This window comes from Equus caballus, chromosome 17 (assembly GCF_041296265.1).
Source record: "Equus caballus isolate H_3958 breed thoroughbred chromosome 17, TB-T2T, whole genome shotgun sequence".
NCBI classification, from domain to species: domain Eukaryota; kingdom Metazoa; phylum Chordata; class Mammalia; order Perissodactyla; family Equidae; genus Equus; species Equus caballus.
This window is the reverse complement of record NC_091700.1, coordinates 43,839,162-43,862,532: the sequence shown is the minus strand read 5'-3', so window position 1 is coordinate 43,862,532 and position 23,371 is coordinate 43,839,162.

Genomic DNA, 23,371 nt, shown 5'->3' with positions numbered 1-23,371 from the left:
TTTAGCCCCATTGATACCCCAACACGTTACTTGCTTCAATGATCTGCTGCGGATCATTCTTTTAAGAAAAAATCACAGACAGAAGTGAGGCCCCTTGCACCACCTTTCCTTTTCCTTTTCTGCTGTATCTCACCACAGAAATAACCATACAAGCACATAATTTGATACTGATCATTCTAATTCATATTGTTATAGTTGTACTCCCTATCTAGAATTCTTTTTTTTAAAGATTGGCACCTGAGCTAACAACTGTTGCCAATGTTTTCTTTTTTCCTTTCTGCTTTTTCTCCCCAAATCCCCCCAGCACATAGTTGTATATTTTAGTTGTGGGTCCTTCTAGTTGTGGAACGTGGGACGCAGCCTCAACATGGCCTGATGAGCTGTGCCACGTCCGCGCCCAGGATCTGAACCAGCAAAACACTGGGCCGGCGTAACTTAGCACGAGAACTTAACCACTTGGCCACGGGGCCGGCCCCTAGAATTCTTTTGCAGGTATATTCCTTTATATAGACATTCAAATGCAATATGAACTCATACAATATTTTTTAGCTCAATACCATGTTTTTGAGATTTAGTCATATTTATATGGGTACCACTGTTTATTTATTTTCACTGCTATAGGGTATTCCACCTTCTGCACTTATTATAATTTTTTCATCCTTTCTCCTCTCAATGGATACACAGGTTGTTTCCATATTTTTATTATCACTAAAAATACTGCTGCTGATATTCTTGTATTTGTCTCTCTGGGCATGTGCACCTGAGTTTTTCTAGGATGTACTTCTAGGGGCAGAATTGCTGAGTTACAAAATATGAGCATCTTCATCTATAACAGATTTTGCCAAATTGCTCTTCAAAATGGTTGTATCTATTTTCTACTAGAAAGATGTGATAGTTTTTATTTCTCCACATTCTCTCCAGCATTTATTGAGGTCAGACTACATTTTTCCCCATTTGATTTGTGTGAACTATCTCATTGTGGGTTTCGTTTGCATTTCTCTGATTGCTAGTGAGTTTAAGTCTTCTCATATCTGTATTGGCCATACAGGATTCCTCCTCTATGAAGTTGCCTGATTATCTGAATTTCAAGGTCACTATGTTGTACAACTTCAGGGAGAACATGTAATATTCGTATTTGGAGGGGTTATGGCTGATAAATAGTGTCAGCCACAGAATGTCCTTCTAAATGCCCTTGACATGTAGGTTTTGGAGATTTAGGGACTCTCTGCCTCATACTATTAACTAATCATGTAGCCTTAATATATTATCTCAAATAAAACGGGAACACTAATTAGGCTTCTCCTTGATAATGGGAACATATGAGATACTATCTGGAGTACTTCAGAAGGTATAAAGTGCTGTATAAATGTACCAATTTTTAATTATTGTCTCTAATGTGGGAAGCAGTGATAATACAAAAGCAATTAATAATTGGTTTGCAATACATTTCATGAGTATCTTTGTTGGACAGGAATAGTCCCCACCATTAATGGTCTGTTCTTCCTGGGTGTTCACCAATGAGTGACAGAAGAAGAGAACTGGATTCTGATCTTGATGATTTTGAAGGCAGTTCATTAACGTGATTTGCTACAGATCCAGCCAACGTATCCAAGAGTTGACTGTGTAAACAGTGCTTCCAAAATAGGAAGCCCATTTAACGGTAAAGCTTTATATTCACTTAGAGCTCTTTGGAATACTCTCTTAATTCACTGAAGTATCTGGGAAATTAACTGGTATTGTGCCATTGTCTCCTTTTTGTTTGTTTGTTTCTTCCACATAAGGTATTAAGAATTTCAATGACTGCTCTTTTAAAAAGAGTTTAACTTAAGCACTTACAGGCAGAAGATGTTCTTAAATCTGCTTTTTTCTCCTGCAAGATCCTCTTGAGATATGTGCATGTGATATGTTTACCTTATATATATATTTTGTATATATAAAAGATGTACGATATAAAGATGATATATAATAAAATATATATGAGATATATAAAAAAGTAATATCTTTATATATTATTTAAAAATATTTTTAAGGCATTCTTTGTTAGTATCTAAAAAATTTGGATTAATATGATAAACCTCATTTTTGGCAGGACTGTAGGTAAACATTTAGAAATTGTTCTTCTGGAGAGCAATATGGCAATATTTATTTAATAAATGTTAAGCAGCAACTCTAGACTCCTTGCTAGATGATGAGGATATTAAGGTGACTAATGCATGGTTTCTGCTTTTAAGGAACTCAAAGTCTTCTAGGGAAAGAACACACGCGGACAGATGTGATGATGAAGTAGACAGCAGACAGCACCTCTGCCGAGGCCCTACCTAGGCAACCCGCCCTTCCAGTAATAAACCCCACCTCCTGGAATCCCAGGTGGTAATCTAGGACTCAGGCTGGATTTATCTGAGTCCTTCTCTAAGATTTTCTAAACCTGATGTAGTTTAGAGTAGCTTCTTTTCTTTCTGGATTAGGTGATAGAATGTGAGTTCAGAGCTGAGTATAGTCACGCCCCTGACAACATGGAGTAAAGCTGGTTTGAGACAATGGCTGTCTCAAAGCAAAGCAGAAAAAAGGTAAAGAAAGAGGGTCCTGACAAACAGTTTCTGGATCTAGGCATCTAATCTCCTTCTGTGGTTTGGTTACTAGAACCAATTAATTTGCTTGGTCAAGACTTGGTTTCTGTTAGTAGCAATCTGATTAATAAACATCATTGTTGTTCTGATGGATGTGTGAACTAAGACTGTTCCTATCAAAAGACACAATAATTTCACTTTTAGAAATACAGTTGACCCTCATTATTCACAGATTCTGTACTCATGAATCCACCAACTCACTAAAATTTATTTGTAACCCAAAATTAATACTAGAAGCACTTTCCTGGTCATTCATACACACATAAAGAGGGGTGAAAATTTTGAATCTCCTGTACTGTAAACAAGTTTTCTTTTTATGGTCTATTTAGTACCACTTTCTTTTTTCATTTTTGTGTTTTTTTGTTTGTGATTTTTCTGTTTCAAATGGCCCCCAAGCATTGTGCTGCCTAGTGTTCCTATGTGTGGGAAGGCTGTGATATACCTTACAGAGAAACTTGTAGTAGACAAGCTTTGTCCAGGCACGAGTTAAGGTGCTGTTGGTCATGAGCTCAATGTTATTGAATCAACAATATATACTACATAAGATATCTTTAAACAGAAACATACATGAAACAAGGTTGTCTGCCGATCAGTTGACAAAAATATGACTACAGGTTTGCAGAAACCTAACCCTGTAATTCTGCAAGAACGATGCTCAGTATTCACTAATTCAGTATTCATAGCAACTGCATAGAACATTAACTGTCGTGAATGGCTATATACGTTAAGGAAATAGTCACCACCACTTAAAAAATTAATCACATTTACTGAGATGTTCATAGAAGCACTATTTATATTAATGAACAGCTGGAGAAAAGCCAAATGTTCAACAAATTCAAAGTAGTTGTACTATATAGCTATTGTAAATTACAATTCCATGGCTATGTCCTTACATAAAGACACATTTATAAAATTAATATTTGGAATTGTTAGGATAGAGTTCTCTGGCCCTAAGCAACTTGAAAGAAGGGGATTTATCTTACTTATATAAGTAAGTAAGCTTGTACATATTAACTAGCTTGGCATGCAGTAGATGTGGCAGATAATCATACCCAATATTCACTACTATGGGACCCACGTGGCATATTTCTGGCCAATGAAGTCTAAATGGAAGTCTCTTGGGTAAAGATTCATGGAAAGCTATCTTTTAAAGGGGAAGACTCAGTAGAACTCACATTTTGCCCATTTTCCTTTCCATTTCTTCCAGCTTGGAACTTAGATAGTGCCTATTGGTGCAGGAGCCATCTTTTAGCATAAGTATGAAAGACACAAAGTCTGCCATGTTGCCTAACTCCAGGAGAGAACAAACTATTAATGGTGGATACTATTCCTGTCCAACAAAGATAATCATGAAATATATTATAAACCAATTATTAATTGCTTTTGTATTATCACTGCTTCCCATATTAGAGACAATAGTTAAAAATTAGTACATTTATACAGCAATTTATACCTTCTGAAGTACTCCAGATAGTATCTCATTTGTTCCCATTATCAAGGAGAAACCTAGATATTGTTCCTGGTTTTATTTGAGGTAACATCTTAAGGCTACATGGTTAGTTAATGGCATGAGGCAGAGGCCCCCAAAACCTCCCAAAATGCACATTTCAAGGGCATTTAAAGGACATTCTGTAGTCAAAACTATTTATCAGCCTCAAGCAGCTAAGTGTTCTTACATTCCTTGACACTGTTTTGACTGACATTCTGTAAGTCATTGTTTTGACAGCCAATCCCATGGTCTTCATTTAAAAAGAAAAGCAATGTCTAGGAACTTTTCACTTGAAATATCGTTAGTACAGTCATTGTGTGACAGAGGGGAAAGGTCACAAGATTTGAATTAGAGGACTTGGGTTCTTGCTCATGCTTAGGGTTATCAGCTGTGTGAACTTGACCAAGTTGCTCAATGTTCCTGGACCTCATTTTCTTTTATATATAAATGGGGAATATCTATTTAAAATGGTTCTTATGAAAATTAAATGAGATAATGTATGTGAAAGATGCTGAAAATTGTAAATCGTTGCTTATAATTATATGACACAACTGCATTTGTTTACCTGACTGAATCGTCTTCTGGGCAAAATGCTGTATGAGGGCTGAGTCTGTGTCTCTGTTATTTAAGCCCTCGCATTCAGATAGATCATAATAACTTCTGTGCATATACATAAATAGTAAATGCTTAATAAATGCCTATTAAAATGATTGTGTAAAAGGAAGTTATCTAGAGACACGAAAAACTATATTTTTTCAATATTTTCAATTTAATCCCTGAGAAGATTGTGAAAAAGCTTTCAAGGAAAAGAAGTTAAAATTTATTTTACAAACATTATGTTCCAAGCTCTGTTCTAGATTCTTGCAGATTTTTCTCAGGTAATCATCTGAATATCCCCAACAAATAAAAATTATTACCAAGACATTTATAGGCAAAGAAATGAAGGCCTTGAGAGTTAATGAATTTGCTAATCTCACTCAGCTGGTACAGGGTTCAAATCCAGATCTTACTGTCTTCAAAGCTTGTTCTTTATATTCTACTGTCTTTTCCGAAACACACTTAATTGCCTTGGGCTTCTTGGTTATTCATGATGGGATAAAGAGAACCTACTTTCTACTTATCCAAAAATAAATACCTGTCATTTGTCATTATGACTGAAATTTCCACTGTTAGTCTGAAGTCTCTAGATCAGTGTGTCTGGAAATTTGTGTTCCATGGAAAAATGGTAGCATAAAATGCTACACAAATAAGAGGTCACGTATGATATCTCTCCATAGAGATTTGCAGGGTACTATAACAAATAAGGCCCCTGAGAAGTCCTATCCCAAGAAAATTTGTTCAATTTTCTTTAGCCAAAAGTGTCTTTTGATGATAAAAGTCTTCCCCTTACCACATAGTAGGAACCAATGTCCAGGGAAATTGTATTTTATACATTGGGAAATATTGCTTTAGGACCTTCTGGGAGCAAGTGCTCTTTAATCAGATAAAACATTACCGTTATCTGAGACGTAAAACTAACTCACTCTGCAGTAGCGTTTGTTTCATTGTTCAAATCCTCTTTAGTAGGAAGTAAACCAGAGGGCAACAATACAGCAGGCAGTGTTTTCCAACACAGCAGATGTCGTGGAGAAAGGTTCTGGGCCACAGTGAGCCTTGTTCCCTGAGGGAAGGGTTACTAAAGTTGAGGGCCTAACAGGTTGTCCCTTAGGACGAATTTACTTCTTCATCATTTTATGTAAGGTCACTCCTAGGTGACCAAAGGAAATATTTTTTAAAAACAGAAAATAAGTATGATTTTACTATTAAATAAACTTGGGGTTACCCTTTGGGCATAATAGGATGGAGCGCTTCTTGAATTCTGGGATGCTCATATACTAGTCCCTCATGGAGAAATTGCATGTAACGCCTAAGACCCTTGTTGAAATGTGAGTAGAGGATGTTGGCTGATGATACATTTCTTTATATCTGGACTAACTTCTCCCAAGAGAGGGTGATCAAGATAATGTTGCAATTTCTTGTAAAATGTCTCAGAAGGTGCAGGAAATTTATGCACCAGGGAAGAATCTGAAGACGTGGCATTGAAGAATGTGCCACAAACTTACATCCACTGATTCTGAAACTTCAGAGAGTAGAGATGAGGGGAAATCCTCCACTCCTCACAATAGTCCATCATAACACTAGACCAGGAATTTCTACCCAGAGCCACCTGCCCTTATAGGGGACAACTGTGATTACACAATTTTGCTTGAGCCCGAGGGGCTAGAACAGTATTAGGAAGATTTATTCCAGTCATTTATATTCCAAACATTCTTCAATGTAGCTTTAATAGTAATAAAGTTAATGTTTCAATATCCAGATATAGAATTCCTGCATCTATCTCTCAATCAGTTATGAACTTGGGGTGGAGGTGGGGGGTGGATAGGCATTATTATTATTACTCCCAAACTCATCAAAGTAGTTTACTTGTATTCCCTTTTGCTGCCCTTAGCAGGGCCTGGGGAGTCAGCAGGAAAGACGGGCAGATGTCACTCTTGGGTCTAACCCCACCTTCCCTCACAGTCGCTACATTCCAGCCCTTGAAATTCACTCAAAATGGGAAAGAGCTTTTTCTCTCCCGTTTAGCAACTTGTTTTCTTTAACTGATTTTGGCAATCTTATTCTATGTTCTGGGAAATTGGACAAGTAAAATAAAGTTGCTCAACTAGAATGACATCTTGGTTCTGCATACTATTTTTAATGGCATTATTGATTGTAGACTCATAGGCACCAGGAAAGGCTAAATATCCAACTGCAAACTCAGAATATGTTCCGCTGCCCTAAAAGGGTAGAGATTATGCCTGACTTCTACACGCTACCTCTTATGCCACTATTTGGTAGGCAGTGAGATACTTATTGAAAAAATGAAATAAAGGAGGGTTATTAGGCACCCCTGGGTCAGTGAAAATTTACTAAAAACTCCTGTTGGCTATGTCTTGTATGGACATAAGATCAGAGTCTATAAAGTCTACCTGATTCTCTTCTCTTGCCCCCTCAGGTGGCATTCCCAGAGGATGAAGCCAGTAAAATGACATTGCCTATTATAGCGTTTGGCCTCAAATCCCACTATAGTTCCCCTGTAGAGATGAGGTAGACTATATTTAAACCGTGAAGACTATTTCTGCCTAGATAGGGCTGGCCTTTTCACTGTGGCTCATGCTACGTCTCATTGATCCTACCTGCTCCAGCTTGGCACTCTCAGGGAAAGAGTTTGGAGTTTCTTGGTGGCAAGAGAGAGAGAGGTGGGAGTTAGTATTATTTCTTCCCAAATGGAAGCCAATCCATGAACTGTCTGATAGTACCATCCCCAGGAGAGGCAAACTTCAAAAGTGGGCTGTGATGGTTAATTTTATGTGCCAACCTGACTGGGCCACAAGGTGCCCAGCTATTTGGTTAACCATTATTCTGGGTGTGTCTGTGAAGGTGTTTTGGGATGAGATTAACATTTGAATCAGTAGACTGAGTAAAGCAGATTCCCCTCCCCCAATATTGGTGGGCCTCATCCAATCTGTTGAATAGAACAAAAGGCTGAGGAAGGGAGAATTCACTCTTTCTGCCTGTCTTTGACCTGGGACTTTGGTCTTCTCCTGCCATTGGAATTGCACTCAGACTCAGACTAGAACTTAGACCATCAGCTCCTCTGTCTCTCCAACTTATGGATCTGGGGACTTCTTGGCCTCCACAATCACATGAGCCAATTCCTTAAAATCTATATCTGTATCTTTGTCTATATCTATATCTAGATCCAAATAGGTCTCCTATTGGTTCTATTTCTCTGGAGAACCCTGAGGATTCCAAATGAAAGAACCCAAAGAGAACATGTCACAAAAATGCAAATTTTTTAATCTCTTTAATAATTGCAAGAAAATCTTCACTCTTTAGCATCATGGCCAGTTCATATAGATGTTCTTGACCCAGACCAAAGTTCCTGGGCCATAAAAAGATTATAGTTATTAGCTTAGCAACTGAAGTGTGGGCTAAAATCTACTATTCAGCCTTAGAAGAAATCAGAAACAAGCTAGGCATCAACTCTATTTTGGAGACTAAAGTATTTCCTTCAGAGGATGGCTTCAGCCCCAAGTTTGCTTGGGAGTTTTGTCCAGGATGGGGATCATCACTAGAAGAAGTAATTGTCAAATCCTCTGCACTAAATGGATTTGTGACTGATCTACTGCTTAGGAAAAGAAAAGTCATTTACTAAAGGACTTACAATTCAAAAGGATTCTGAAATTGTAGTTGTAATTCTTAGGAGTTGCCAGATCACAGAAAATAGAGGGAAAATACCTGTACACACAATGAAAGTTAAAATGAAAAGTAGAAAATATTGTGGAAATGTGAGAGGTTTCTAAATTTAGTTTTGGTCTTACCAGAGTTGCATCTCTGTATGAATAGAAATAAAGGGAGGAAGAAAAGGCTTAAACATAGAATTAGACTTAAAAATAGAGAATGAAAAGAGCTCCAATGGAAGGAAGATGAGGCTTAAAAGAAAAGATAGAAATAGTAAGTAAATGAACAAGTACCAAAAATGACTCAAAGTTTTTATTTCATGTAAAGAAAATTCTTGAAGCTCTGAACAAATAGCTGTTTCAGAAACGCTTGGTAGTTTTTTCATAAATGCAAATTTCTAGACCTTATCCTACATCTACTGACTCAAAATATCTGGGTAATACCCAGGAATTTGCATTCTAAACAAGCCTTCGGTGGTGTTTGTACACTCTAAAATTTGAGAACCCCTAATATGAAGGCATCTTGAGTTCCTATAATGTGTGCTAGTTCCTTATCCATTTGTACTGATGCTTTGAACCTAGGAGTACCTCTTTGATTAACTGGTACTTTAAATCTTCAATGTTCCTATAGAGAAAGGCTGGAAAACCTTTCTAGTCTACATTTGAAGCAATGCATTCATCACCAGAAAAAATGGAACAGGTTGATTCTGGAGAAGCCCATCCACCCTCTGAGATTCTCTTTATTACAATTTTCGATGGGTTTGGGCCTCTCTTTGTAAGACCTGGTACCCTCACACTCACTCAGCTTTCATTATTAGCCTCCAAACCAGTCCCAGATTCAGCAGGAAACTTGTCCTTTGAAAACTGAAGAGATCTTTCATAAGCTTGTATTGTTTTCATTTATGTAAAATAAATACATAGGAGGAAGGATTCATTTTCAAGATAAAAGCAAACATGGAACTGTGCAAAGGGTCCAGAGAGCTGCCTCTATCACCAGTGCATTCTGGGACCTCAGGCAGGCACTTCATTCTCTGGTCATTCATTCCGAATTTGTAAAAGTAGAGAATTGGATTTATGGACTCTGAAGCTCCCTTCAAACATCAACAAAGTGTGTGTTTTTTCTGTAAAATTTAAAATTGCTTTAATTTGCACTTATTAGTTCTGGTAAAAGTACTAATTCCCATATGTTTCAAAGTTCAAAACTAGCACAGGGAGTATATATTGCAAAGGGTTTTGCCCATATTTAATATACAGATGTTGCAAAGCATCTTGATGCCTTAGAGGAAGTTTGGAATTCTGAACACTTTAATAGTATAAATACAGACCCATGCCTTTTGAGAGATTCAAGCAACTGAAAATATTGCACTGTGCAAAAACAAATGGTTAAAACAGTATTTTAGGAATAATTTCATTTCAGTAAGAGAGCTTTTGTCTTATTTTTATTTATAAAACATCTTAAAGAATATCCATTTCAATATTACTACCTACATAAATTATTTACTAATAACATTCTCACCCCTTAGATCTTGCACTACATATTATTAAAGAATCTAAATTTTATATACCAAACACCTCACAAATTTCTTTTGCTGACATCATTTTAGGAACTCTGTGATACCCTATCCTACAATCCATATATCTTCTAAATTATTTCTAAACTTTAAGTTTTAAAAGGACAAAATAATAAGGAGACAAAGTTTATATCTCAGATATTCAACTGCACTGTCAGGTATAAAATGTATATAGAATCTGAAGATAGGAAGAACTCTAATCAGACTATCGCTCATCCTCCTGCCATAACCCCACTAAGCCATCGTAAAATATGAGGAGAGGAAGGATTTGTAATTGTCTTATATGATAATTATTAACGTTTTAGAATTCATGCATTATCCAGAATTCTCCCCAAGATTTTACCCAAGTTCCATAAAAGGTGACTTAAGTCTTGAATTCCTTTCACTGCTGAGTGAATAATTCTCTGTGGGTCAAAAACCAGAAAGTCCTTCCACCCTGAAAGCCGGGAAGCACTGCCTTCCATTTAAAGCCTGTCTCTTAAGTTTAAAACAATGATATCTACAGGTACAAAATGCTATAAGTCTTGCAGAACTCCAGCTTCATATAAATCTAAATTATTATTGTGCTTTCTAAAAAATAAAAAAGAAATCTTCAAACAAAACCTTTCCTTCTCTAAAAATGTCTATAGTGGCAAAACTAGGGCTTTGAAAACATTTCTCCCAGCACAACTGATTACACCCTCTCTCCTTTCTATAAACTTCCTTTATAGAAAGCAGGAGCAGGAGCAACAATCTAGTCCTTTGCAGCTGCGTCATTAGCAACTCATGTCATTACCCAGCCAGTACAGTGTTACCGGAAATCTCCCGTCTCAGATTGTGCAGGGACTTGGGTTTCAATTTGCACCTGTGTGTATTTCAACAAAGCAATCAACTTCAAATTAGACAATTCCAAGGTTTAGATTGCACAGGTAGATGAGACTTCTTGTACAATGGATCATCTATCCAGCAACCACCCTCTCCGGCAACTCTGCCCCCATGTGACGAAGGTACTGTGGGTATTAGGGTCAAAGAGGAGAATGCAAGGGAAACAGACTGGTTATGATGTCATGATTAGCAGTCACACATGTTTTTTGTTCTGCACTGGAAAAGAGGTAGCTGTAGTTTAGTAAGCTATGTATTGAATACGACTTCAACATAAAGGAGCTCAAATTCCTGCTTTGCAACCTAGTGACTATGTGACTTTGAGATGATCACATAACCTCCCTGAGACTTTCTTCATCTATTAAAATTGGGCATAATGGCCAAAACATAGACACTTGGATGAGTCGATCAAAATAGAAAGCCCATAACTAGATTCTCACAAATATGGTCAACTGATCTTTGACAAAGGAGCAAAAGCAATTAAATAGAGAAGGGACAGTCCTTGTCTTTTCAATAGATGGTGCTGGAACAACTAGACATCCACACACAGAAAAATAAACCTAGACACAGCCCTTACACCTTATACAAAATTAACTCAAAGTGGATCATATACCTAAGTGTAAAATGCAAAACTATAAAACTTATAGAAGAAAACAGGAGAAAATCTACATGACCTTGGATTTGGCAATGGCTTTTGATGATACAAAATCAAAAGTATGATCAATGAAAAAGAAAATTGGTAAGTGTTACTACTAAAGTTAAAGACTTCTCCTCTGTGAAAGTCATTGTTAAGAAACTGAAAAGACAAGTCACAGGTTGGGAGAAAATATTTGCAAAAAACATCTCTGATAAAAGACTTGTATCCAAAATATAAGATTGAACATAATGAAATTTATCTTGCATTGATGTAATGTTACATAAAGTGCCAATTGTAAAAGTTCCTGACATACTGTTGGAATTCAATAAAGGTTTGCTTAATTACAAGGCAAATTTAATAGATTATAACACAAACGGATATTTAATTTTCTAAATGCCTCATACACAATTCATGAGAAATGCTTCCTGGTGATCATGTTGGTGAATTTTATCTCATTGCCTCGCTCATCTAGCCGTTATTTTTCAAAGAAGGAAGCAGCTTGAAAGAATTCTCAATTTACAACATGTCTGATTCTGTGTCTGTTCTAAAAGGAATAAGTTAATGATTCATGCTTTCTGGAAAGACAGAAAATGGCCATTATTAGTCGCTTATGAAGAAAAGTTTAAGATTACACAAAAAAAGTATTGGATCTAAACACACAGAAAATTGTACCAAAACATGAAGGAAATCAAACTGCATAATCTTTAAATCATATAAATTATCTTCATAGTGTGCTTTTATCATGTTTTAATTTCAAAGTAGTAAGTTATGGGGAGATTTTGTTAACATTTTTTTTTGTAGTAAGATGGGCTTCAAAGTGTTCTGCTTCATTGACTCCAATCAACACAGGCTGGTTGACTGACACAAAGGCACCTAATCTACTCTGTTTCATCCCTTCTCTGAACACCTATCATTGATTCAGTTAGAGTAAGCACCAGACCAACTGGACTTTCTCCATTTAATGTGCCTTTGCACCCTCTCCCCTGCTGAAGTACAATTTCAATGACAAAGTCTAGGATTTTGTCCCACATTTTGTCAAAAACCTTCAGGCAGGGTCCAGGAGACAGTTAGACACAGAGAGGTTACAAAAGAAGAAACCATGGACTCAGAAAGAAATTAAAACGGGTATCCAAAAAGCGAGGGAACAACAGGAAACCACCTAAAGCAAGGCTATTGTGCAGAATACACGTTGTGTCCACCAAGGCTGTATACATTTGAATAGATAATGTGTTTAAAAAAAAAAACCTTCCAGCAGGAGCTAATGACACTGGAGTTATCATAAAGCAAGATAGGATATCGGAGGATAATTCAGCAGCTGGTGCTGGTTGGGGCATGAGGCAGGAAGGAAATTAGCATGAGCAATGGCAAAGTCTGTAGATGTTTTGGCAAATAAAAAGGAAGAAAGGAGCAAGTAAGTTATGAGGGTCCAGGTGAGCTGGCTGACAGTTTGCTCTGTCTCAAGCAACATTATTTGAACTTTCTTCATTTTTAATACATAGTCTGTAAGAGATCTCTAACGTCTCTGTCTGCTGTAGGATATGTTAAATCTAGAACCTTTCCTTAAAAAAGACTTTAGGATGACCTGCCTCTCATCATTGGCAACTGTGAGAAAAAACCTGAATTTGTTACCAGCCAAAACTGGGGAAAGGAGAGGTTGAACACAGGCTCGTATGATCGAGGTTGGTGCCAAAGGGGGCTGAAAATTATTCTAAGGACACATCCCTGCTAGTCCTTTACTAAAAATCACCCCCACAGATTGAAAGTAACAACTTCTATTCTGGAAAAAATCTCAGGTCTGGAAGCAGGGCAAAAATAGTTCTGTCTCCTCAAAACTCTGATTAGCATTCTAGATCTAGTCCTAGGTGGGTTTATTCTTTTCTTCTGCTAATAATTCCTCCCAGTCACAATACTGTCCAATGAAGAAGATGAAGTTTGAACAGTGCCATCTTTCCTACCAGGTGATTTTGGAAGTGAATTTGCTTTAAACATAATCAGCATATTATCCAGCTCAAGGAGTAAAGTGTTCTTTTGAATTCGGCTAGCGTCACAGCATAAGAGCATGCCTCCATATGCTGAAGTGCTGTAACCTATGGGCTGCAGGTTGCTTTTGCACTGCAGATTTTCCAGCGTAATTGCATGTAACTATTTATAGTAATGAAAAACTACTTAAAATCCAATTATGTGGTTGAAAATTGCATATCTCTAAACAGATGTAGAATAATTAAAAAGAAATCCAGTGCTCATGTATAGAAACTCTTTAGAATTACCAAAATTACTTATTTCACTATCCTGCAAGCACTCCTCCAGTTAAACTGCTAGTTTATATTAGGTACATTAGCCTAATACACCTTTCAGAAGGCTTAGTGGGGAATTGAAATGTAGTTCCCATGCATTTGCTTTTCTTTTTATGACTCAAGTCATATGCTTCTGTAAATTTCCTTTGCCCAGAGGTGGTTTTGGCAAGAAAATTCCTTGCTGGGAACATCCCTTGAGGTGGTTAGTAGTGGACAGAGGGTAAAAGGATGTGTTCTCAATGTGGATAAGGACAGTGTGGCTTTACAGGTCTATATCATTCATTGACTGTCAAATTTCCCATATTATATAAATAAAAGAACCAGAACTGGAGACCCACCACACCTAAGAAATCCCTGGTTAACCTCCATTCATTCTGAGAGCAAATAGGAATAGCATGAATAATGGAAATCTATATCTCGTGTTATTGATACTTTTAACTATTTCCTTCTGAGCCATCCCCAAAACGAACAAACAAATACACAGTTTATCAATATAGAAAGTTGATAGGTATCTTTCTCTTTGGTAATGGAATGATTGTTACATCTTAATAGCTAATGACACACATGACTCTAACAATTATTATAAATGAGACTATTTTGCACAAAAGATTCTCGTTCTACTTTGCAGTTAAAAAATATTACTTGAAGTTAGAACCCCTGGGCTTACAGAAAAATCTCTTTGAAAACTCATATTAACAACTTCAATATCTCATTAATGTAATTTTCAGCCTAGCATAATTGAAAAATATTTTCAGTAATAAAAATATATATATTATTTATATATAGCAAGGAAGAGCAGCTGAACTTGCTACAGATTTATTTATTACATTCAATTTTATCTTCATAGTGAAACTAATAGTCCTGGTATTTTTAAAACTTCCAACAGTTTATACATTGTTTGGAAGCTCTTCTTCCAGCATAACGTGCCTCTTTTTCTCATTCGCATACTCTTCAGCAGCCTCAACAGAAATTTAGAAACTTTGTTCCCAACGATATGAAGTTGACTCTGGATGCTTCTGTTCCTTCCTCTGGCCCTGCCACATCAGGCTCATTTTTTCTTTAGTTTGGTGTCCTCTTTCTCTCTCCTCTGCCTTCCTTCTTATGAAAACCTGGTCTCAGGAATAGACCTGGTATGAGCGATTTTCTTATGAGTATGACCGTCAGTTGTTATCTTGTTTTCAGGCAAACAAGTTGCAGGTATCAGGAAATGGGCAAAAAGAGTTTTGAGGAAGTAAGCTCCTTATAGCCCTCTCGAATCATTCCACACTTTCACCTCATTAACCCCAATGTAACACTTAGTCTACAGGGGAGAAGGCAGGAGGATCTCCTCAAATTTATGGGTTAAACAAATCTGATAACAGGCTCTATGATCTCCATGACCCCACCATGTGTTTGCCTGGAGAACACATTGCGATTTGGGTTTTGTGACTGTGGTTCAGCAATTTGTGACTTTTTAATTCACTTCTCACTAGTCTGTATCTCTTTTGTTACTTTCTTTCTATTCTTCAATTAAGGGACTTGTACTTCTCATACTTTTTTATACCTGTTTCTTTCTTTTCTATTTTTCCAACTGTATTCTTCTGATGCTTCATTTCAAAAAGAGATGATTATACTTCATGTTCCTGATGACCAGCTTTATCATCACATAAGATAAAAGATAATTTTAAAACAGTGGACTAACCATATGATTTATGTCACATCGCCCAAGCTCAGATGAGGAAGCATAATCAGAGAGGGAGTGAGTGACTTAGCTAAGGTCACAGGGTAGGTGGCAGGTTGATACCGACACTGATATCAGTTTCCCCACATTAAACCCAGCATATATGGGGTTAAAACCAAAACACTCATTCCCTGCTTACTCTCTGGCTTCCTGGCTCCAGAATCCACTATCCTCCATGGAGACAGACACTGTCAAGGACAAGCACCTGGACTATCTCCTCTCCACAAAGAGATGCAGGCTGGTGGGAAGGCTCTGACCAGCAAGGTCACGGGCTCCCTCCTCTCTGCAAGTGTCTCAAGGCCAAAGACAGGCTGGTGGGAAAGCTCTGACCAGCAAGGCCATATGCTCCCCCTCCCCTACCTAAAACCCCAAATAAAAACCCTTCCTTTTAGGTTTTCGGGGAGTTTGGGATTTCAGCATTAGCTTCCCTCTCTCCTTGCTCAGCGCTGTGCAAAAATAAAATTCCTACTTTCTTCCACCACCCCCGGTGTCAGAGATTGGCTTGCTGCGCAACGGGTGAGCGAACTCACTTCAGGTTCGGTAACAAGGTGGCCAGCAGCATTTCCCTTGACACCCAGGAGTTTCCAGTCCATTTCTCAGTTCACTGGACCATCATGCACTTGGGCAGAGAAAGCATGAGAATGATGAATGACCAGACCAAAGCAGACACCGGGTGCCATGCCAAAGGAGACACTCTTCTGCAGAGATGGTTGCCTCCAGCAGGCAGACCTCTAACTCTGAAAAATTTACGTTCAAAGTCTTCTTCCACGAGGAAAAAGAAGCAATTGTCCCTCTACTTCTTTAGTCAGCCCTTTACCAAACATTATTAGTTGCCTACCTTTTGCTGGTCACTCGTAACTACAGGGTAGGGAAAAGGTTTGACGTAGGTTATGGGCTGAATTGTGTCCCCCCAAAATTCGTATGCTGAAGTCCTAATGCCTAGTACCTCAGAATATGACTGTTTTGGAGATAGAGCCTTTAAAGAGGTAATTAAGCTTAAATAAGTGGGTTATTAGGGTTGACCCTATTCCAATATGACTGATGTCCTTATAAGAAGAGAAGGTTAGGACACAGACATGTGTGCACACAGAACAAAGTCCATGCGAAGACATAGATGTACAAAGTGGCCATCTACAAGCATAGGAGAGAGGCTTCAGAAGAAAACTAGACCTGCCAACAACTTGATCTTAGACTTCTAGCCTCAAAAACTGTAAGAAAATAATGTTGTTTAAGTCACAGGTCTGTGGCATTTTTTATGGCAGTCTGTAAACTAATGCAAGATACAAAGAGGAATCTAGGATCATCCTTGCCATTAAGGAGCTCACAGTACGTCATGACAGACAGAGTGGTATGGGCCGTGATATCAGAGGCATCTGCATCTCTGGGATGCAGAGAGGACAAGCTGACTAACTGCCCTTTCTAGGTGACTATCAACATCTTCACAGAGAAGATGAGATTTAAGTTAAGTAGTAAAGGATTAGAGCAGTTGACCCAGAATAGAAATGAGGAAAAAATATTCCAGGTACAAAAGACAGAAGGGGTACAATCCTCAATGTGTGAAAATGCACAGTACTTTCTGAGAATCATCAAGTGTGTGGCTTGCATGTTGAACAGATGGGAGATTAACAGATGAGTCTGGAAAGCAAGGTTGGAGCAAAATTTTAAAGTGAGTCGTGTGCTACAACAAGGAGTTTGAATCTCATCCTGTAAATTATAGAGATTTTTATGCAAGGAAACAGAATTATATGATCTGCATTATATGATCTAAGGACAGCTTATAACAAAGGTAGAAGAGAGATGAACCCCAAACCAGAGACACAAGTAAGAGGACTAATATTATAGCCCAGGCAGAAATCTCAAAAACCTTCACTAGGGCCGTGGCAATGAAAATGGAGGCAAAGATAGAGAAAGACAATAGTGGCAAATTCAAGAGTAAAAGAATTTCTTAAACATCTGTGCTGACTACTATCTAGTCTTCGGGGCTATCTCTAAGGAAGATGTTGAAATCAGTAGGACTAGGAATCAGAGAGTAGGAGCCAGGATGAGAGGTCCTGCAAGTCCAAACCTCAGCCTCTCTGCTGATGCTATGAATGGTGGGAATTCAGGCCTTGTCTTCTGAGCCGATGCATCAGAGAGAATAGAAACAGACTGTGTTTGCACAAGAAGAATTTTTACATGTACGTCAAAGTGGAATCAGGCTGGAACAGCCTGCCAAACAATACCATGCTGTCATTCTCCCCAGAGGCTTTTCAAAATTATTTCTTGGAAGATTTAGGATAGATCCCATGAAGATAAGGCATATTTGTACATAATGTGTCTGCAGCGTTCTAAGCTCCAAATAGAATCAACAACACACTCTCCAGACTGCACCAGTCAAAGCCCATGATCTCTAGACCCTTCAGTGTCTCTGAGTTGGTATGTGGCTCCAAGAGTGACTCATCCAGTAAGATGAGAGGAATAAGCAGCAAGATAGTGGACATGAGAGAGTAAATACAAATGAAGACAAAAGTGTTGGAAGCTTAAACTGAGGAAGAAAAGCAGGAATTCCTCATGGAAAATGATGGAGCAACTGAGTGCAGGAATCAAGTAGAAGAAGTACTTGATGAGTACCTAGCACAAAAATCACCCTCTGGTTTCCCCTCTAACCTTTTGCAACTTGCATACATTTCCCAATACTTCCTTCCCAGATGAGAATTTGAGGACAAAATGATCTTTGCTGGTCTCCCTTTCAATGCCCCCAATTATGACCTCAGACTTTCAGCATTCCTAAAATTCTAAGTCTTTTCTCTCCAGTAGTTATCCAGGTATAGCATGAGGGCTGAAGTGAGGGCTCTAGAGTAGGCAGAGAATTGAGGGGAGCCTGGCAGAGGGGTGCACTCAGCCTCCTTCAGAAAGGAAGAGAGGCCAGCCTTTGCTTCTAGGCCGAAGAGAGAGTTTAGGCCCTCTCCTCTAACATAGCCAAGCAGCAGTATGGACAGAGTCCCTCCCAGATGAACCATAGAGTGAAAGAGAGTATTTTGGCCTCAGAATCTTGAGGGGAAAGTGTCTTCAGCTTGGCACGTTAGAAAGACGGATAGTCATCCTCACACTCCCATTCTAACTTAGAACCCTCCCTGTCTTCTATAACATATCATGATCAAAAATTTATATTCCCATTCACTCTGACAGTTCCTGATCTCCTAAACCTCTCTCTGGGTAAGGGGGCATCTTCCTGGTCCCTATTGTTTTGGAAATGTAATTCCCAACCCTTGTTCTCCTCCTGCTCCACACTTGGTCACAGCCAAAATGTCATCAGAAACTTCTTCCCTAAAAGTAGTGAGCAAATGGATGTTCATCATGCTCATGTGTGTAAATGCTGCAGTCGATCTACAACGCTTGGCTGCTGTGCTGAGGAGGTGAGTCTGGCTGAACCAGCTGCTCGCAGTGTAGGCTGCCACTGTTCGGCATTAGTGTCCACAGTGTACATCTGCCTCGATTTCTTTTTAGGACCGTGATAGTCAGAGTTTCATTCCAAGACCACCTTGCCTAATAAGCCAAACTACCACAGCCTGAAGTTTCATCTTAGCACCTATTTACTTCCTGCACCGAATCCAAAGGTACTACTAATTGACAGGCTTCTGTAGACCATAAAGAAGGTCACTACTATGAATCTGAATTATAAGGGAGTTAAGTGTAGGGCTGTTCCTGGTCATCACTGTGCTTTACTCCAAAATCCACACACGTATGAAACCATGGTGGACTCAGAAGGAAAAGAGAGATATAAAAGAGCAATAAGTCACTGAGAGCTATGAGGAAGAAGAAAAGAAATTAGAGGGAGAAGGTGCTGTTGCCAAGCCTACAATTCCAGTTCCTCAGCGATCCCTTTTATTCAGAATTGCTAACTCTACTCCTCCTTCCTTGTTGTCTTCTAGATTCACTGCTCAATCCCTTGATCTCTACATCAATGCTGAGTCTTTGGAAATTGCCCTGATTTAGGAAATTCTAGAGTCAGCAGCTTTAGTTGTTATATAGGAAGCTTCATTTTATGGAATTGAGAAGAGACCAAGCCAGTTCATTGGTGACTACCTTAAATCTCTTCTGTGGGAACTGACCAAGAGGTCATTAACATTCCCCTCAGTTTGTCTAAACTTTAGACAGGTATCTTCCTGACTATAGGTCCCTGACTTCCCTTTGCTTAGAGCATTTACTTTAGAAAACTTGCAATTTTAAATTCTTTCTCTGCCATTTTGAGACGTAAATCTTCTCCCAGCCTCCTGCCAGTTTTACAACCCAGGAATGTATTTCTCAAGGACTGGGAGTCATCCCTTTGAAATGTAATCATCAAGGAAAATCATGGCCCCTATTTCCCAGTCTCTGTGGGAGGGTAGAAGCCTAATTTAGGCAATCGACAATTAGCAAACACAGATAGCCTAATTACATTTAGAAACCTCCTTCTTAATGCCCTCCACTACCTTTCCACTAGCTCACTCCTGCACTTAAAAACTCTCCCACCCTTTGTTCCAGTGGAGTGGTGTTTAATCTCTCTTCTATAACAGTCTCAAATAAAGTCTTTCTTGCCTGTGTAACTTGTCTTGTGCAATTTTTCTACAGCAAAACCCAGAATTCCAAACTTGTAGATCTGTTTCAAATTAATTTCTTGTTATCAAGTCTAAAAAATTTAATTGTTGATTCATGCCATTATACATTTGTCAAAACCCATAGAACGTACAACACCAAGAGTGAACCCTAATGTAAACTATGGACTTTGGGTGACAATGATACGTCAGTGTGGACTCATAGGTTGTAACAAATGTACCACTCTGGTGGGGAATGTTGATAGTGAGGAAGCCGTGGGAGTGGGGCAGGGAATATATGAGAACTCTCCGTACTTTCTGCTCAATCTTGCTGCTAACCTAAAATCACTTTTAAAAAAAGTCTATTATCGTAAAATTTTGGGTTTTTTGTTTGTCTAAACAAAACAAAAACAAATTCATAGATATAGAGAACACAGTGGTTGCCAGAGGGGATGGGAGTTGGGCGGTGGGTGAAAGGAGTAAAGAGGGTCAATTGTAGGGTGATGGATGGTAACTAGATTTTGGGGGTGATCATTTTGTAGTGTATACAGTTGTTGAATTTTGTATGCTGTACGTCTGAAACTTATATAATCAAAAGAAATTTAATTGCACATTGGATTCTTAGACTACCTTCAATGGATGCTTCATGGTCCTGTGGAGAGATTGGAACAGAATCCATTAAACATCTCAGTGAGAATCCATAGCCTGAATCCAGTAGATCTATCTCTTGATTCTTGTATGACTATAAACAACTTCATTTAAAACACGTAGTTGGTCAAAAGTTAGACATTAAGTTTTCCCGCATGTGTTTTTCAAGCACTGAAGGTAGACTGAAGAGATCTGGGCGTCTTATGAGAATTTTCTGTAGACTGAGCTCCAGACCCAAGCAGTGCTAAGCAGACAAGACATCTTTCATTTCAATTAGCATATATTTTTAAATGTAGAAATCCCTCAAACATGACACTAAACACAAAAAGATGTGCCTTAAATGTACGTGACTATACATCCTTGCAAAATGACTAACTTTAACTAAGATTTTAAAAATTTATGCCATACAGCAGTTTTTAATTTCTTATCATAGAGCCTATTCTCCTTCACTTCCTGATTTGATTTTTTAATGAAATATCTGACTGACATTTATTTTTCTATGGCAGCTTCTAGTTTATCATGGTTTAGTTTTCCTGGTTTAATGACTGTGAAATTGAAGGCTCTCTTGTGCTGGTCTACAGGCAGCTATCTAAGTCTAAGTTGACTAAGACTAATCACTCCTGCAGATTCCTATTTCCCTAGATAAAGATAGAGAACCCCTTGTGCAATTTCTTTTTTTACGTCCTCCTATTTAATTTGCCATTGTAAAGGGCATATGACTAAATCTTTCCCAAGGAAAAGGAGATTATGTAACAGAAAACTAGATCTCTATGAATTGTTAAATCCTTCCTCATCACTTTGCTTTCATCATTTCACCTTTAAATAGAGGCTGTAACATTTACAAACCACTGTGTGACTACGTGAGTAAGAACACTGCCTGGCTATTTACAGTACCAAATTGCCTGGAGAGAGGGGAGTGAAATGTGAAATCCCCTCTCACATCAAAATGCTCAGAAGCAATTAGCTGTGCTATATATAGTATAATCTAAGGAAGATTAAAAGAAAATAAGAATTATGTTCAAACTGATTCAAACTGTGTCCTAAGTAGATGTAGGTTTATGTGCACATAAACAAAAACATTTTGGTAGATAAATTACTTGATTTCTAGGCTTTTAAAAAAAATTCACAGGCTGCATTTGCTTAAAAGTTCATGGAGAGTGTTGAAAATACCTTTTTCTCAAATTCATGATGGCCCACTGAGGAGAAGTCCTGATTCAGATGAGTCTTAATTTCCATTTAGGCTAATCACAAAACAAAAATTCAGTTCATTAGCATGAAATTACCTCTTTCACTCTCATATTAAGTCTCTCAAAATTTTAACTTAGGTGCCATTTTTATGCAGCATATGTTCGTATTTGCAATACTAAGATCCATGGAAAGACCACCCTATTAAACTCATTTTGACCATAAAGCTTAATTCATTGTACAGCATTGCTCATATTATTTGAAAGGCCGGGAAAACCAAACACTGCCTCTCAAAATCCTGCCCATGCTTTGATGCTAGGCTGTCATCTATGTCCTCCTGATTGCCCGATTCCCTCCCTATCCATCAGCCCAGTCCTGAGCTCTGTAGCTCTGTGGGGCACTTAAACTGTTCTACTTTGTATTCTAATTTTGTGCGTGTGTGTGTGTGTGTGTGTGTGTATATATATATATATATATATATATACATATAATAACTTTGTGTGTATGTGTGTGTATATATATATATTATAACCTTGTATATACAAATTTTTTCTCTCCACACACAAATCATGTTTAAGTGCAGGTTCTTAGATATTAGACTGTAGGTCTAAATTTTCTATAGCATCTGATTCAGAACCTTGTGCATAGTAGGCTTTCTGGGAAAAAATAAGTTACTCCACATTTTCAGAAACCATAAATACATGGAATTAACTTTATTATCACATAAGCACCCTATTTTCTAATTTCCTCTTTTCCTCTTCCACAAAACTCAACACAAAACAAATACGGACAAAACCATTTTCCTTTGCTCTTTTTCATTCTCTTTTTTATTTCATCTGCTGCAAAAGATGAAATACTAACTGTAAAGATGTGGAAAACACTCAGTGTGGCCCAAGCCACAGCTTATTCAGCCAAATCGACATAGAAACTCTTACCAGAGTTTCCCAGCAGGTAACTCTTGTCATTCAGTCCACATATATTCACTATATCCCTACAGTGTGCCAGGCACTCTCCTCAGATAGGGACACAGTGCTGAGCAAAATAGACATGGTGTCTACCTTGTGCTATTTGCAACCCTCCTAGGGAGATAGACACTAAGTAAACAAAAATTATCAATATAATTACAGTTTTGGTACATGATATAGAAAAAAACAAAAAGACACTAAGAGGAAATCATGTTAGGAGGACTCACTTTAGAGTAAGTGATCAGGGAAGACTTCTCTGAAGAAGTACTATTTAAGTTGACATCTGAAGAATGAGCAATGACTAGTTGGGGAAAGGGCATTTCACGCACACAAAACAGCATGTACAGGGACTTATTCAAGAATGGAATGTGTTTTAGGAACTGAAATTTAGTGAGAGATAAAGAAAATAACATTTCTGTAGATTGGAGAGAAAGGCAAGAACCTAATCGTGCTGAGCCATGAATGCCTTGGTGAGGCATTTGAAAAGATAAGACCGGCTATTGTGTAGACGATAGATTAGAGTGGGAGCAAAATTGAATGGGGGAGTGATGTCAACAAT